We start from the raw sequence: 17999 nt of genomic DNA on the forward strand, positions 1-17999 counted from the left end.
CCTTCTTAGGGTACTTTTATAACTTAACTTATTAAATTTTTTAACATGTTCAACTGCATGGTAAATTATAAAGATAATATATTAAAATTTCTTTTTAAGTATTCCAATTATCTGTTGTAGTAGATTGTATTTTCCAAAATGGCTACCACACCACAATTCCCATCCCATATGCTCTTCAATGTGACCTTGACACTTCCCATCATGATATAGAAAGTATTTTTTCATCCCTTTGAATCTGGGTGGCCTTGTGACTCTTTCTACCATTAGAATATGGGAGAAGTTATGCTATACAAGTTCTGGTCATAGACCATAACTGACCTGTCAGCTTCCACTTCACTAGGCTAATGGAGACTCCAAGTCTTGCAGTGATCTTGTGATCCAGGTTCCTTGGATTCTCCCTTAATTCTCTGATGAGTATGTGAGGAGAGAGAAGTTGTTTTAGCACTTGTTTACAGCCTGTTCATCTTTTTGTTACTTGATTCTATTCTCAAGTAATTTTAGATCCTTTCAACAACTCTTATAGATCATTACCTCACGTTATTTTTGTGCATCTCTTCTGTCTTGTCTGATTTTGTGTTCACAATTCCAAGGTCATTCTAATGGCATCCTAAAGTTATCCACCAGAACTGTGTTTCTTAAAAATCAAGTTGTTGTTATATTTCTAAAAGTGTTTGGTTTATAGTTAGATGTTTAACGTCTGATGCATACTTTGGTGTTTGATGCAAATGGGATTATGACTGTTATACCTTCTTTATAAAAAGTATCTTTTATCATAATGGAATATCTTTTTTTTGTCCTGTTTAGTGATTTTAAACTTAAATTTTACCTTTGCTGATGTTAATACGCTTCTTCAGGTCTTTTTATCTTTTCATTTGCCTCCTTTCCTGCCCTCGTTTCATCACGTTAACAGCATTTAGTTAAACTTTGTGTTTGAAAGCCTCTGAAATTTACTTATTCCGCAAATATTTATTGAGCACCTACTATGTCTTAGACTATATCTGGGCATTGGTGTAAAAAACAAAGATCCCTGATCTTAAGAAATATTATGGGAGGAGACAGACAATAAACAATACACTAAATAAATAAGCAATTAACATAACGTGTTAGAAGTGATAATGATGTGGAAAAAAGTAAAAGTAGAGCAGGGTATGTAAGATTGGGAGTACAAGGGGGAGGAGTTTGTAATTATAAATAGTGGTCATGATAGACCCCACTGAGATGGTGAAATTTGAGTCCGAATTAAAGGAGGGAGGAAGCAGTCCATGTGGACACCTGGAACCTGGAAGTGTTCCAAGCAGGAAGAACAGCCAATACCAAGTTGTAAGGAGGAGGTATGCTTGCTGTGTACGAGGAAAAGCCAGGAAGCCAGTGTGGCTGGAGTAGAGTGAAAGGGAAAAGTCGTAGATGAGGACTGAGAATCGGCATGGATCTGGCAACAGGACGTCATTGGTACCTTGGCTGAGGGTGTGCGGTTTTGATGGAGTGACGGGGAAATGCCATGTTCTTCATGATGGTGGATATGCTTAATTCTACTTCTCTCCAATTCGTTTATGATTGGTTTGATTTTATTTTATAAGCTTTTTCTTTTTCCTAATTTTCACAAGTTTGATCAATATCTGAGGTGGGATATCTCCAGTCTAAATTCCTTGAGTTTTCCGCTGCCCAGCCGTAAACTCATTTCTGTCTTCACCTGCCACAAGAAGAGGCAGGGATTTTTAGCTATTCTTTCCTGCAGACCTTTGGTACAGAGGAAAGAAGAGGGCTGTGTGTGACTTTGGGCCACTGTATCAATCTGGGTGGCAAACAGGTGCTGTAGTCAAATCCAGTCATTGAAAACAGCTTATGAAAAGGGGCCATTTCCAAAGGTGAGGAGAGGGACAGTGCAGACTCAGGGCTACTGACAGTGTGTGTTTTGGTGGGTGGGTGAAGGCATTACCACGCAGGAGAAGCAGTGGCTAGAACTGTGAGAGAAAGAGAGCTTGTGCCCTGTGTCTGAAAATGAAAGCACTCTATTACTCTGGAAGGGGAGTTTAAATGCACGTAAGAAAGCATGTCACTTCCCTCAGAATTCTATACCTCCAAAGCGTCATCTTTTCCAGTTTCCTGCTCCTGCATTGCTCTTTTCTTGGTGACCTGTGACCTGCTATTCCCACCCAAGCGGTTCAGCCCCATCCCAGACATGGGCACAGATTTTCAGTCTTGGAGAATTATATGAAAGCCAAATTAGTCTGTCTCTGACTTTGGACTGATACTCATAATTCATTTCTGGTTACAAGAAACAACAAATCCAGCTAGCCTAAGTACACCCCAGATACCAGGTGTACCCCCTTATCTACTCTTTGGAGCTCTAGTTCAACTTGGCCTAAACCCCAATACCACCGCCCATGAGAGTTCAGAGTCCTTGGTACAATCTCCGGGGACTCCTGGGTTCCCTTCTCTTGCTCCTCCCTGTCTCCAACTCCCACATCCTCATGGGATCTGTCACTTCTGCTTCTTGTCAACCTGGCTTTTAAGTCTAGACATTTCATCAGTTTGCCCCCCAGGTATTCCCATTACTTCAGCATGTTGTGAGTATAAAAACTTTAATAACAGGTCACATTTCATTTGGTCTCAGTTTATTTTTTCTTCAAATACTCTCCAGTTTAAGGAGGCCGTCCTGTGCTTATGATAAGAGAACAAAGAAGTCCACAGCATTGGTTGCTGGTATATTTTTACTGGGGCGGGGTGGGGGGGGAAGTAATATAAATTCTTTCCTAGGGAGAGTAGAGCAAAAATCAGCAGCTCCTCAGAAACTTGGAATGGACATAGCCTCAATTTGATAAATTGCCCTCCATCAGATTCACAGAACAACAAATGGATTTGGGTGGCTCCCCTGATTATGGCACCACCACCATCTGTGAGAATTGTTAGTATGTGTGGTGGCCCCATGTTGCAGTGGAATGGCCATCAGAAATAAGTAACTTTCCATTTGTGAAAACATCGCCAAATATTCTAGGCGATATGACAGTCCATGTAACTAGGGATGATTTTCAAAATATTTAACAATCAGTACAGCACGGGCATCAACCAGTCTGAATAGACCTGAACAATCAGAAGAGATGTCAGGAGTAAACACCCAGTACAGCCACAGCTGAATATCTACCCTGCCTATGACTTAATATCAACTCTGCTAATTCACATCATTTTGTACCCAGATGCTTCCTTTCTCCTTCCCTTTCCAAACTATACTTTGCCCATTCATTCATACATTCATCCATCCATCCATCCATCCACCCATTCATTCAACAAACACATGATTAAGCTTTTCCACGTGCTTTCCCAACCTTTCTCAGCTCCTGTCCTGTTGTCGCTCACACAGGTATCTTCCCTAATTAAGTCCTTGCGTGCTTAACCTCATCCGGGCATCTGTTTCTCACAGGACCCAGACTAACTCCTAATGGTGGTGTCAAGATCATAGACAGCAGAGCTCGCTTGTTACATTTGGGTCAATCCATCCTTGGATCATTACAGAGGGTAACTTCACTTCCGTTACTTTGGGCAGGCGCATTGACAGACCCTGATTACTCTTTCTCACTATGTTCCTCTTTCCATTTAAGCAGGGATGAAGAGGGTAGGTAGTATACAGTTTCTATAGAACAAGGAGATTTGTAGGAGGGGGGATGGGGACAGGGAGGAATAATGGCAATCAGTTTAGAACATTTGGCTTTGAGATGACTAGCACTTGGGACTGACCTGCTGGTGACCTGTGGCATGTGGTTCCTGGATCCTTTATTCTGGAGACGATGCTACCTTCAGATTGGTAGAGGGTAGATCAGAAGACTCACAGGTCTTCTTCCACCTTCAAGTTCAAAGGAGTTGGTGTGTGCAGCGTCCCCTTGGGGCAGAGATGAGGAGGGGACATGCCCAGCATGACTGCTGTCCCCTCTGCCAAAACTGCACAGCTATATGACATGAAGAACAAGCATCCAAAGTGGGAGAAAGGACTGAAGGCCAGCCTCTCCCCTGCCACGTGGATCATGCCACTTCAGGGGGACAGGCTGAGCTGAAAAGACCAGCCTCGCCGCCCTAGGCTGATGGCCGGTACTGACATTGACAAAACCTCAATTAAGGCAGTACAAACAGAGAACTTGGAGATCTGGGGCCTCTATTACCCAGGCCGGTTTATAACACTGCTCCTAGCTCTTAACTCTCTGCAAATGTTCATCGAACTGAGCTGAATGGATTTGAAAATAAAATGCAGGCATCTTTCAGACAGTCTCATACCCCAGGGAGAATGAGCTTCTGCTGTCTGCGCTTTGGCGCCTTGGTTGCAGTTGAGGTCAACATTTCCAATGCAGGATTAGCTGAGCCACCCAGTAATGGGGGACTCCAGGAAAGGTTCATGATGGCAACAACCCCACATTCTCATAATTGGCGAGGGAGAGTAGGAGGGGAAAGTATTCATTACTCTGGGATAATCTAAACTTCGACTGGAAGTGCAGCTTCCACGCTGAACTTGGGAGGAGCTGGCAGCTCCTGGAGCCACAGTGACCAGAACTGGCCATGGAGATGCCTTCGTCCACATCACCGGAATCCATGTTCACTGCTCCACCTTGCTGTGGCTTCAAGACCACCGGGAAGCATCCTTGTTTACTCCAGGCACCTCATCATGGAGTAGTGGCAGGTGCCCAGGGAAATTCAGCTCTAAGAAGGGCTGAAAAGAGAGGCAACCATCCAGGTTCATTGTGCGAGCTGAGAGGAGCATCTTCACCTGCTCATGACCTGAGAACAGACAAATGAACTTCCCTTTGCTGAGACTCTGTTAGTCAGAGTCAGACCAAGAGCTGTCTCCACATTAATGGTGAGTGGTTTTCCTGATATCCCTTCTTATACTCTTTGACTTAGGAGAACTGAAGGACAGGATTCTTGGCAATGATCCCCGTTTTTGAGAACCTGCCCTCTCTTGGATGGAAGCAGAAGTTCAGTGGGAAGGAAAACACTTCCCTACCTAGAAAGTTAGCTTCTTCTGTGCTTATCACACACGAAGGAACCAGCAACGTTGATTCCTCTCTTGCTTTTGCCTTTTCCACTCCATCCCTTATTGGGCCGTTTTGTGTGTGTATCTGTGAGTCATTGTACGTTACTAGTTATTATGAACTTTCAACTTTCTCAGGAAAAAGTTTGAAGAAGTTGGGCTCTTAGGCCTAGACAGAACACTCCATTAGACAACATAAAAGACAGCAAGTATATGGAGGGTTTGTGAAGAGAATGGTCATATGGTCTTCTTCACTGAGGACTGAGTATACAAAACATAGAATTAAGTGGGATTTAAATTATACAACACTGAAAAAGCTTATGAAGTTTGAGGTGAGGATTTTAACTAAGGTTTACCAAAGTCGTCAACTCCTCTTTAAAGGAATTTCAATTCATCTAAATATCTACAGATGTTACTGTCACCTGAGAGCACAGGTCTTTTTCAAGTTCTTCTCAAGGTGCCAGCCAATGCTGACTGTGGGCATGAAACTCTGAGACCACATTTGAGAAGTTGCTAGTTTTTCTACCCACTCAGAGAACCCACCTCTACATTCGTGAAAATTGTTAAGGCGTAAGAAGCCTCAGGTTCTCTGGAGTGACACACACAGAATCTAGAAGCAGGACAAGACCCTGTTCCCATGAGCCCCCTTCTTGGCTAAGGGCCAAGGCGAGGCTATGTGGAGCCTGGGAAAGCTACAGGCTCTAAAGTAAGCAGATCTGCACCCCAGTGTCAGTGCCGTCATTTACTAGCTGGGTGAACTTGGGCAGAACTCTTTAACAACTTAAAGCCTTTACATGAGAAGAAACAAGCTGACTTTCCTCTTTCCTGCAACTGCACAAGCACCCGGTAATTTCCACTTGTGCTTTAATCCTTTGTCTTTAACTCTGCTTCTCCATTGATTATGGGTTCCTGGAAACAGAGATTCTTCTCAGCCTTAACAGTGTTTAACAATTTTTTTGAATAAGTGAATGAATGAAGAATGAATGTCTAGAATGTAGTATTACTGTGAAAATTAAATGTAATAAAGTTAGTTCCCTTCCCAAAGTCTACAAGCCCAGACTCCTGGGAAAAGGAAAGAGGGATAGTTCCAAATTTAACCTAACAATGGGCATTCCCTCCCTTCCCTCATTCCTTCCCTTGTTTTATAGTCATCTTTAGTTCTTTTAACTAATATTTATTGAAGGCACTGGGCTGTGTTCCTTCCAGGCACTGGGCTACGTCCTGAAGGTCTAGGAAAAGTCGTGTTCACTAGCTGACTGTCTAGAGAGCAGACTGTCTGTAAAAAATTACAATCAGAACAATAACTGCTGGACTAGGGCGTGAGGAGAGCACAGCGCAGGCGCGGATGTCGGCTTGGGAAAGCCAGGGGAGATTCTATACAGGAGGTGGCATCTGTGCTGAGACATGAAGAGGGAGAAGGAGTTACCCAAGCTGAAGGAGGAGAAATACCTGAGTGTCAGGTTTGCCTGTAACCTGCTGGGCATGTTGGACAAGTTACTATACCACTCAGAGACTCAACTTCTTCATCTGCTAAGTAGAGGTAGCTCATGGGGTTTCTGCCAGGATTCTGTAAGAGAACATATACAAGTGCATAACATCAATCCAGGCGATGGTAAATGAGCAAGAACTGTCAGGATGGTGCTGCATGGGTAAGAGCCTAGCAGTGAGAGGCACTGTGCTGTTATGGGAACCACACTCAGGTTTGTTGGGATATCCAAGGGGACCCCAACAAACAGTGACTCTCCTAAGTTTGGAATAATTGGAGAAAAATTCCAAAGAGTAATCATGGAGGCCAAAATATCGCCTTTCAAATGGTAATAGCTAAATTGGAGAACGAGGCCTGGAACAAGGAAAAACAGAGCTTGAAGGCACCCGGCCTGAGCAGATCTGGGCACGGCAGCTTCTCAAACAGAAGCCTGCCTGGGGAAGCCTCAGCACGTGCAGCAGCAGAGGAAAGCTCGGGCTCACTCCCAAGACAGAAAGGGGAGGAGAGAAGCCAAGCTCGCCTGTGGTTTTTTTCCATTTTTCCAGTGATGGACTTGCAGGGGCAGAATGAGTGAAGGGCGAAGCATGGTCGGAGTTTGCTTTGGAAACCACTCTCCTGTGGAAATGGGGGTGTGGGGGGGCAGTCCCTCTAACACAGTGTTACCAGGGCATGGGGGCTGGGGCGTGGGTGGTATTCTGTGGGTGGAAGGGATGTGGAGGTGTTGATGAGGTATGATTGGCAGGCAGGGGCCAGGTCATGAAAAGCCCAGTGTGCCAGGCAAGGCAAATGAACTGAAGGTGGGATGTCTGCAGAGAAGAGTCTCAGACCAGGACTGCCGAGGAGACTTGACTAGCGCGGCTGGCATTGCAGAGTGTACAGATATGGTGGCACCAACCATTGTGCTTATAGGAAGAAAGAAGGCTGGCACCCTGGTTCTGCCAGGCCATTAGGAAGCTGAGGATGCAGGCGAGGAAGTGGGATCTGAACCAGACAGGCTTGAAGTGAAAACAGTAGGGAACAGTATTCTTGGGCAGCCTCTAGGAGTCAAGAACCAGGGATCACAATCAGTTCAAAGAGGAAGGTAAAATTTGGGTAGGGGAGTGGAAAATCTGAATGGCTAAAAGAATATAGGGGAGAGCAGCATTCTCAGATTTTTTTCTTGAAATTGAAGATTTTTGCATGATAAGAAGATCCAAGCGGTGGCCCTGAAAATGGGCAGCTTAAGAGGAGTAGTGATAAATGTCCTTAGAGCTGACAAGGTCAAGGATGTAGAGGGGTTGTCTACAAAGACATGGAAGCCCCCAGGATGAGGCCAAAGTTCAAAAGGAGAGGAGACATTTTACACCTTTGGCACATGGTATTGGGTCAGTTATAGTAGCTATATATGATGGAACCAAGAAAGAAAGATACGAAAACCTTCAAAATAGCAACAACCATCAGCAAAAAAATTGAATAACCCACCTGGTTTATGCAAGGATGGAGTCATAAAAACATAGATATTCACATTTGTGGAATATAGGCCTTGTGACATTTACAGAGAGAGCAATAATGATGTCTTTTTTTGTTTTTCTACTAAAGAGGAGTGTGCCGTGCTGGCCGCAGGTCTGTGTAGGAAACGGTCACAAAATGTGTGCCACCTCCAGTGACCAATGTACTCCCTCTCCCGCCAAAAGCACACAACCCAGAGAGTGCTCCCAAACTGTACATCCATCAAGTATCCTAGAAGCTCATCTGCAAGCCAGATAACACATGGGCTGTGAGTTTGTGAGAGAAATGCAATCTCTTCCGCATACACAGAACCAGACGGCATCTATCCCATCAGCTGATATCTGTGATTATCACTATTATTTTCCATAATTGGCCTTCTGGGTTCTGCTTACTTGTAACTTGCTAAGTACTTGTAATTATCCAATAAAAGATTTGGAGCTAAGCTAGTTCAAAAAAGAAACTGAGGCCAACATGATGCAATATGTACAGCAATTCCATCTCATAATGCTAAATACTTTCAGCTAAAGAGATGCCTTTTATTACAATCAGATGGAATATGTTCACTTTTGCTGTGGCATTCAGTCATCTTAGACAACTCTACAAATATGCTGTGGGGGAAGAAAAAGGAAGCAAAGAGGGGCTAAAGTAGTTCTGACGAATCTTGAGGTACGGTCTTAGCAATAGTTCATTGCCGGGAAGAATCCTTGAGAATGCCAACCTTCATTGTAGTGATCTAGAAGGAAAGAGCTTTGAAAACAGACCTCCTTTCCCCCCATAGATTTCCCTGTCAAGATACATAAAAGAATTCAGACTAATCAAAAAGCCCAAGTGAGCTGGCTGGCTAACTAGGACAGGCGCAACCTTGAGTTCAGAGAGCTCTCTAATGTATTCCACCTGTCTCTCCAAAGAACAAAGTTTACAGGATATGTTGATGGCAAAGGAGGCTTGCTTCTAAAGACTGAGATGATCATATGGTAGCCGAAATGGCATATCGTAGAAGCTCAGCACCAAAAATACTGTCGCTCTTAATAAATGACCCATGCCCTAGATGCTGAATTTCTTTCTCTTTCTTCTTCCCTTCCTTCCTTCCCTCCCTCTCTTCTTTTCCTTTCTTCCTTCCTGTCTTTCTTTCTCCCTCTTTCTGTCTTTCTTTCTTCCTTTCGCTGTTTAATCGTCATGAGAGAAGTAGCCAGCAGTAATGCGAAGACGTGAAGGGTCAGCTCTTGAGGCTGTTTATCATCTGGCCCACCTTACCCATCCAAACCAAGCATAGGATGGCTCCTCTTTACCCCAGCAAGGTGCACTTTTCATTTTCTTGTCCTTTCCCTCATCCCCCTCTCATACCTTCCTCCCCAACACACACAAGTTGGGATCATCCCTGCCTCCACCTGCTGTCCTGCCTGGATTTGTGTGCCCTTCTCAGCTATCTCTCCAAATCCTAAAAGGTTTGATTCATGTTCCATTCTCCATGAAATCTTGCCTAATGACACCAGCCAACACCAATCTTTTCCTTTCCTGATTATCCCTCCCATTTACTCTCAAACCAAGGATAGAAATGGCTGCTGTGCTTGGACTTGGGTCTTGAAGATTCCAAGGTTACCTCTGAGCTCAAGGGCACCACGGCCTTCTAGCAATGACAGTGAGAATGATATGGGAGGAGGGAACGGAGCGGTGTGTGTCTAGTATTTGCCAAGCTTGGTCTAAACCATCTAACTTGGTAGTGGTTGTACTGGAACTTAATATTATGTTGTCCATATAATCCAGTTGTATGCAGTCCTATGCTCTTATGACCCTTCTGATAACATTTGCAGATTTTAAAGGGATAGACTGTTGAAGTTTTAGAGAGAAATAACCATAAATGATGTCATAGAGAGTTACAACTGATCATTCTTTTTTTTTTTTTTTTTAAAGGTAGAATAAGAGGCTCTTTTCTTTTCTTTTTTTTTAAATTTATTTATTTGTTTATTTATGGCTGTGTTGGGTCTTTGTTTCTGTGCGCGGGCTTTCTCTAGTTGTGGCAAGCGGGGGCCACTCTTCATCGCGGTGCGCGGGCCTCTCACTGTCGCGGCCTCTCTTGTTGCGGAGCACAGGCTCCAGACGCGCAGGCTCAGTAGTTGTGGCTCACGGGCCCAGTTCCTCCGCGGCATGTGGGATCTTCCCAGACCAGGGCTCGAACCCGTGTGCCCTGCATTGGCGGGCAGATTCTCAACCACTGCGCCACCAGGGAAGCCCCATTCTTGAGGGGCCCCTCAAGTTGGCCTTCCCTTCTTGGGGTTGGTTTGACAGACCCCAAAAAGATGATTTTGAGGATGCACCCAGGGATGATGGATTTCCTGGCGTGTTTTCTTATAAATATATGTATAAATGTATCCATATGTATATATATTCTATATTTACATACTCAGTGTATAAACCAGATTAGTAATTCATTTGCAATTGGAGACAGTCCTTCCCAGAAACTACACTTCCCAGGGCTACTTCTACAAGACACTTCCCTCTGAATAGAGGATGGGTAAGAACTTTGATTAGTGTCCAGGAAGTTGTCCAGGGAGCATGAAATCAGAACCTTTCCCCATTTTTTCCCAGTGGGTTAAACTGCTCTGGCCCTGCCATTTGCTGGCTGTGCTGGCTTTCAGCGAGTGTTCAGCATCTCTGTGCCTCGGTTTTCCAGCGTCTATGCAAATAGTAATAGTGCCTAACTTATAGGATTGTGGTACAAAGTGCTTACAACACTTAAGTAGCACCAGCTAAGCACTTATTCAGTGTTTGTTTCTTATGATTATTGTGTATATCTTTTCACCAGTACTTTAGAAATAGCATTTCCATAAATAATGCAACGGCCCTAATGGAATAATGAAGCCCATATTGATTTTTTTAGTCTTTAAAGATTATTCTAAATCCAGGAGTACCAAGTCGAGGGGCTTACTGTGTGAGATACATCTACTTTTTCCTTTCCTTTTATACACCGTTTCTGGGAGTAAGCTCCACTCATGGTTCAACTTCTGTTCTCAATTTTTATTCATCAAACCCCAGAAGCAGAAGGCCGTGTATCTGAATACAGCAAGTGAAGCCCCATAGCCTCGACGGCTTTAGAAAACGCTTTCTGCGCTGTCACTTCCTGCAAATTCTTTTACCCAGAAACCGTGTTCCCCGTCTACCCTCCCTAAGTCTGTGATTTTCTCCCCCTCCCCGGTGGGGCCTGGCGCCCTTCAAAGATGATTGACACACACGGAAGGCAACTGTAGGCAGGCCTTCTGGATGATTCACCAGGCTGGAGGCTGGGCTGGCTCTCCTCCTGCTGGCGGGCCGGTACTTATTCCGGAAACACCGGCAAGTAGAAGGTTTTGCTGCTTTAGTCTTATTTTGTTGTCGTTGTTAATAATAAAGTAGTAGCCACACCTACCATAGTTTCTATTGGATAAAAACGTGAATGGGTTTTTGTCTGTTTGGTTTTTTTTTTAAGCTTCAGCTCTCTACTAAGTGCACCCTTTCCCAGGTGGGGCAGGTAGTCTAGAGCACTCTGGGACGGCTGGGGAGAGAAGCCAGCTCTTTTGCAAGTGAAGTATCCAGAGCCCGCCCTGCACCCCAGCCCTTGACTAGAATTTCTCCTCCTTCCCTCCTTGGTTGTTTTACAAGGTATCGAATGACTGGCGGCACCCAGTCAATGTGGAGGCCAAGAGAATGGAATCAACACCTTCCTCCCCTCCCCTCCCCCTCCCCTCCCCTCCCCTCCCCCTCCCCTCCCCTCCCCCTCCCCTCCCCTCCCCTCCCCTCCCCTCCCCCTCCCCTCCCCTCCCCCTCCCCTCCCCTCCCCTCCCCTCCCCCTCCCATCCCCTCCCCTCCCCCCTCCCCTCCCCTCCCCTCCCCTCCCCTCCCCCTCCCCTCCCCTCCCCTCCCCCTCCCCTCCCCACCCATCCCCCTCCCCTCCCCTCCCCCCTCCCACTTATCCTTCTTCCTCCACCCCTCCCCCAGCCAAAACACCAACCAACCAATCCAAAAACCTCTGAAGAAGGACAGTGTTAGAACTATGGAACCAAAGCATTTCCAGTATCAAGAGACAAGGGAGCTAGAGTAGAGGGGAAAAGCCAGAATTTCAACTTTTTTTTTTTTTTTTCTTCAAGGGAAAAAAATAGAATATATCTCTGGGCAAGCAGGCCAGCCTCCCGGGAGGGAGAACCCACGATTTCCCCAGGTAGTACATTCCAGAGAGTGAATAAATTGTCCATAGATACTGGACGGGGGCAGGGGGGCCATAGAAATACACGACATTTAAATACAATGATGGAAGCTGTTTACAGTCCTCTGAAAGATGCCAAAGGGTTTAACAGTCAGTCGCAATAGCTCACAGCAGCCGCTGTGACACCAGAAGAGTTGTAGCGTTCCAGTCTTTTCCTACTGGAAAAGCTGAAGCAACACAATGACTTGCCCAGGGTCACGCACCATGCTTGGGACAGAAATAATCCTGACTGCTCCTTCCGGGCTCTACCCAGCTGACAAAGCCACCTTATTACTGTACTATCGTTCGAATCGGAATCATTTAAATTGCTCCTAATTGCAGGCCAGCGGTGAACTTTAACCTCCGTGTGACTCTGCCAGGCCAGGGCGGTAGGAATGACGGAAGTTTCCCAAACTCCTGAATATGGGATGAAATGCTGGGGGGGGAGGGGGTGGGGAAAAAGTGTTTGAAAACTTGACTCTGAAACTACTAACAAGCATCATATTTAGATTTTTTTTTTTTTTTTAATGAATTTGAAATGTCACCTCTCGCACTTGGGATCCAAATGGATGCCATTAAGAAAGGCGATTTGGGGGTAAATCTCAGATATATTCCAAGCAGTCAATCTTCACACACTTCCTTCTTATGCTCATTAAATGACTGTCTGTTTTGTGTTTAAAGATCCTATGTTATCACTTATATGTGGAATCTAAAAGATAAAACAGTCTGTTTCTGTATATACGTAAGGAAACAGAAACAGACTCATAGAGAACAAACTAGTGGCTACTGGTGGGGAGAGGGAAGTGGGGAGAGGCAAGATAGGGGTAGGGGATTAAGAGGTACAAACTAATACTATGTATAAAATAAATAAGCAAAAAAGATATATTGTACAGCACAGGGAAGTATAGCCATTATTTTGTAATAACTTTAAATGGAATATAATCTATAAAAATATTGAATCACTACACCTGATTCAATATTCAGGTCGTACACCTGAAACTAATATAATATTGTAAATCAACTATACTTCAATTTTAAAAGATAAAGTTTTTAAAATGAAGAAAAGCAAATAAACTTTCTTTTTAACTCTTTTGTAGGCAACTATTAGGAGGGGGTGGGAGGAGGGGACTGAGGAAGCAACCAGGCGTATAAATTCAGATCTGCCCACGGGGCTGGGCACGCGCTGTGCTCAGGAAAGAAAGTAAATTCCATAGGGCTAATTGCTCTGATTCATTTGTCCAAGCAGAGACACCACCTACCTGCTCCCAGGTATTCAGGTAAATGACAGGTGGGCGGGACCTACTGACTGTTTCAATAGCTAAGGTCCCAGCAGTGTTTTATCTGTCGAGGCTCCCGTGATGTCACACATTTCCTGGTCTCCACCGACCAGTGCCTTCCTCCTTCCTCAAGGCACCTGTACGACCGGTGGAGGCCGGTCCTGCTCAGGTGGCCCAAGGAGCTGCTGGATTAACCCACAAGGCAAGAGAGCTGCAGAGTTGCTGCTGCTTTGAGAGCCCCAGGCAGCACTCGAAAAGGTGAGCTGAAACCCTCCATTTTTCTCTCTGGGCATTTAGACCACTGGCCCCGGAAGGATCTGAAGGAAGAATTTGAATGAAAAACATAAGCTGAATGGTTTAGCCCTGGGTGTTTGACCCAGAGGGAGAAGCCCTTTTTGAAAGGAAAAGAGATGCCGTTGTCATTCTGGTGGCACAGGAACTTTCTCCCAGTCCAGATATTTAATCCTTTTTGTTTCTCTTAATCATTAATCCTGCCTCTGCTTGTCTGGGAAGTTGAACTAATTATTATTTTTTAAACCCTGAAGTGGAGTGGGGACTTTTTTTGAAACTTAACTCAAAGATACAGACCTGTTCAGCCCGTGTTGGGAGGTGGCTGAATTCAGAGTTGCCGTATTTGCCTTATTTTGTCTTACCTTCTGCGTTCACCAGAGGCAATTTCCATCTAAACCTGTGAGATGACCTCAATTTTTTTTTCTCCTGCAAGTCTGTTCCTCCAACAGGTAAGCTCTGTTGCCCTTACTCAGCAGCCCTGCGCTCCAGCGTTCCTCCCTCTTTCTACTCTAAAAAAGTCTACTATTTTCTTTGTTCTTTGTTCTTTTTAAAACCACTTTGCAGTCTGGATTAAAATTGTTTACATTCAGACCCTGAGTGCCTGCCTGCTGACCTTTGGTTAAAGTAAAGATTATTTCCTCAGTGTTTACAAGAATATAAATTCAGGTCTGATTTGTAATTTTTTGGAACTCTTCCATTTTCTTCTCTCTTTCTTTTCTTAGCAAATATACCAAGGAGATTGTTCTGCCAGGACCTTTCTTTTTTAAGTAATTTTACCTCTAGGATTCATTTTTGCTTTCCTAATCCTGACCACACAGCCTGTTGCTACTTCTGTTCTTGACAGCCCAATAGCCACACTGCACTCAGTTCTGTTGTTAGGGGAAAAGAAGCCATCTCCAAACCCAGGTCCCTGCTGGGAAGAGCTGGAAAAATGGGGGAGAAAACTCAACCTGGGAGAGAGGCATTTCATTCTGGATTCCTTCATGGGCTATTTTTCTGAGATTTCAGTTAGCAAGGGAATAATATGTTAGGGATATTCATATTCCTATGAATACTCATATTCCTCCACCCAGAAATTCAAAGCGCATGGCAGTTCTCCAAAAGTATAAATTGAAACAAGCTGAGAACACTTTGGTCTCAGACAGTTGCTTCTCCCCCGAGACTCTGCTCCGCACTTGTTGCCAGTTTCTCTTACTCCTCAGAGGCTTATATTGCTCTTCAAGTGACCTTCGAGTCTGTCCTTTTCCCCTGAGCCCTGTGCTTGGGTGGTGACGGCTGCTTGTCCCTCACCAGTGTGCTCACTTGATTCCGAGTTTTGTCAGCAGAAGAGAGAAAAAGATCTCTTAGATCCTGAATCTTCCAGATAAAATTGTGTCTTTAAAGTCACAAACCTCTCGACAAGATTGCCTTTCCTCTGTTGGCCATGGTTTGTTAGTTCTTTGCATAGTAGTTCATGTATGGTTAAAGCAATCATTTCATCACTATATGTCAGAGCCCCTGGCTATTAAAGGAAAAAAGCCAAGGACACTACACCCACAGATATAAATTTATTTATTTATTTATTTATTTTTGGCTGTGTTGGGTCTTCGTTGCTGCGTGCGGGCTTTCTCTAGTTGTGGCGAGCGGGGGCTACTCTTCCTTGCGATGCGTGGGCTTTTCATTGCGGTGGCCTCTCTTGTTGCAGAGCACGGGTTCTAGGTGTGCTGGCTTCAGTAGTTGTGGCACATGGGCTCAGTAGTTGTGGCACACGGGCTCAGTAGTTGTGGCACACGGGCTCAGTAGTTGTGGTACATGGGCTCAGTAGTTGTGACACACAGGCTCAGTAGTTGTGGCACACAGGCTTAGTTGCTCCACGGCATGTGGGATCCCCCCGGGCCAGGGCTCGAACCTGTGTCCCCTGCATTGGCAGGCGGATTCCTAACCACTGCACCACCAGGGAAGTCCCTACACCCCCAGATATAAGAAAGGGAAAAAATTACAGAGACTGGAATTCACAGTGATCCAGAATGCAGTTGGTGTCTTGGATAATGTATACATGAGTTTTGTCCAAAGGGATGAAAAGATCCACAGTGGTTCCCTTCCTGTAGTAACTCCATCCCTTGGTTAAGTGGCAAAAAGGCTTGATTGAAAAATGTACAGTCTCTTTCATTTACATCTTCCTTATATTACTTCTCTGAGCCACAGTTTCTTCATCAGTAAAACAAGAACTAATAATCCCTACAATATAAAGTGGTCCTGAGAAGTACATGAGGTAACATATATAGAGCATCTATATACATCCTTCTTTAAGGCATTTATCTGGGTTGCTTGGAAGAGATAGTCTGACCTTACCGAGATTAAAGGTCTAATGTGATTGCAATTGTTAGGGGCCCTGATAGTTCTTGTTACCGTTATTAATTGTAAGTAATTAACACCAATGTTCACAGTGCAGAGAAAGGAAACAGGCAGGAGGCAGGAAAATGCTTAAACTGTGTCATTAAACAGGCCAGGCAGATTGGTCTCCACCGACCTCCCAGGCAGGGTTTAGGAGCTGTCCGCCGCTTGTTACTCCTGCCTTTTCCCTCCTCAAGGCTCTCATCCCACAACAGTCCCACAAAATGTGGTCCTTCGCAGGCCTTTGGGGGAAATGTCCTGCTGTCATTTGCTGTAATCTGACTTGGCAGGCAGCCCTCTCTGCCTTCAGTTGTGCTATCTGCAGGGCAGATTGGTGCTTGGTCTCCTCCAGGCTTGCAGATAAACACCCTTGGCCACAGCCTGGTGAGCTGCAGGGCCAAGTCGCTGGGAGGAGGAGCCTTGGACTGAAGAAGGGGGACTTGTAGGTCTTTTGGATATGATAATTCCCTCAAGGGACTATCGTGTGTCCTTTGATGACCTTGAGCCGTTGCATGAGGGCAGGCATGTTCCCAGGGCCCTGGGACCTTCTCCAGGTCTCACCCCATCCTGAAAAGATAAGGCAACTGTTCGCCATTCAAGAGCAAGGTAACAGCTTAGTGGGTTGAGACCAAGGGTTCAAAACCTTGATCCGACTGCTAGCTTGGGGAAACACCTCAACCTCCCTTTCCATCAGTTTCCTTGTTTACCTTTTCCCGCAAAAGGGACGCTAACGTGGTGTGCTTCACACGCCCCTGGGCCCCATAACAGAAGCTGGATGGGCTGCACACCTAGGTGGGTAGGTCAGGTTGACTGCAGGGGAGTGGGCAACGCCTGCCTAGGAAATATTAGTCTTATTGAATTCTAGGTGGAATGGTGCTACTGCTTTAGAAGAGTGGCCCGGTCTCAGCCACCAGACTCCCTTGGTTCAAAACCCAGCTCCACCTCCTACTAGCCTTGTGACCTGGGATGGGTTATTTAACCTCACTTTACCTCAGCTGTAAAATAGGCTTATTGTGAAGTTGAAATGAGTTGAAAGGTACAAAGTGCTTAGAATAGTCCCTGGCACAATGTCAGCTATTACTAGTATTATTTTCTTGAAAGGAAGGCACCCTGGGTAAAATCAGTCAGATCTGGGTTAGAGAGCCAGTCCCGCCATATAATTACTAAACTAAAGAAGCAATTTATATAAAGTGCCTGGTATATAGTAAGCACTCAATAAATGTTAAATTGTATATTATTATAGGAAACAATTGTTATATTGGATACAGCTAGACTTCTAAGGCCATGCTACAGTTTGGATATGATAATGATGGAAACAGTAGTAACTTGAGAACCAAAGATTCTCTGAGCAAAACAGACTTCCCAAAAGGCCCCCAAAGGCTTAAAAGGAGAACCTGATTAACAAAGATTATCTTGTTTATCTTGGACTTCCAGGGGAGGGGAACTGCCAGTTGAAATGCCTGAACCTTTGCAGAACAGTGGGCAGTAGGATTCTGCGATGTAAATAAACAGTGGGTTTTCCTGGAGCGGTGATTCCTGGCTTCCTGGCTTGCAGTGTCTCCTTTTTAGATTTGAATTCCTCACTGAAAGTGGAGAAATAGGGTCTGCTAGGATTCTGACTACTTAAAAGGCCATTTTGTAAGATGCTACCAAGAGGGGACGTATGAGGGATGCTCTAAAATGTGTCCTCCTCATTGTCTCAGTATCCGTGGACTCCCCGGTGGTACATAACTATTCTTGATATTTCTGTGCTGGCATCACATAGACTCACTTTCATGTGGGTGGCAAATTTATTGTCCTCTGACAGGGCCTCCAAAGTATCAAGGGCTTTTCAAAACCATTTGGAAGGAAGAC

The 17999-nt window shown here is 44.9% G+C and overlaps 1 protein-coding gene across 6 annotated transcripts in view; it reads left to right on the plus strand.

Annotated features, from left to right (window-relative positions):
- The window catches only part of LNX1 (ligand of numb-protein X 1), a 220182-nt gene that overhangs the window by 57086 nt on the left and 145097 nt on the right, over positions 1-17999 (plus strand). For 2 of the 6 annotated variants that reach the window (XM_082390552.1, XM_082390556.1), the window contains exon 1: positions 13754-14221. The exons of 2 other annotated variants lie outside the window; for them this stretch is intronic. The gene's annotated coding sequence lies outside the window, so the exon portion shown is untranslated. 2 more of the 6 variants (XM_082390553.1, XM_082390555.1) reach the window with 2 other exon arrangements.

The sequence above is a fragment of the Balaenoptera borealis genome, assembly GCF_965194805.1.
Source record: "Balaenoptera borealis genome assembly, chromosome: 4".
Classification (NCBI taxonomy): domain Eukaryota; kingdom Metazoa; phylum Chordata; class Mammalia; order Artiodactyla; family Balaenopteridae; genus Balaenoptera; species Balaenoptera borealis.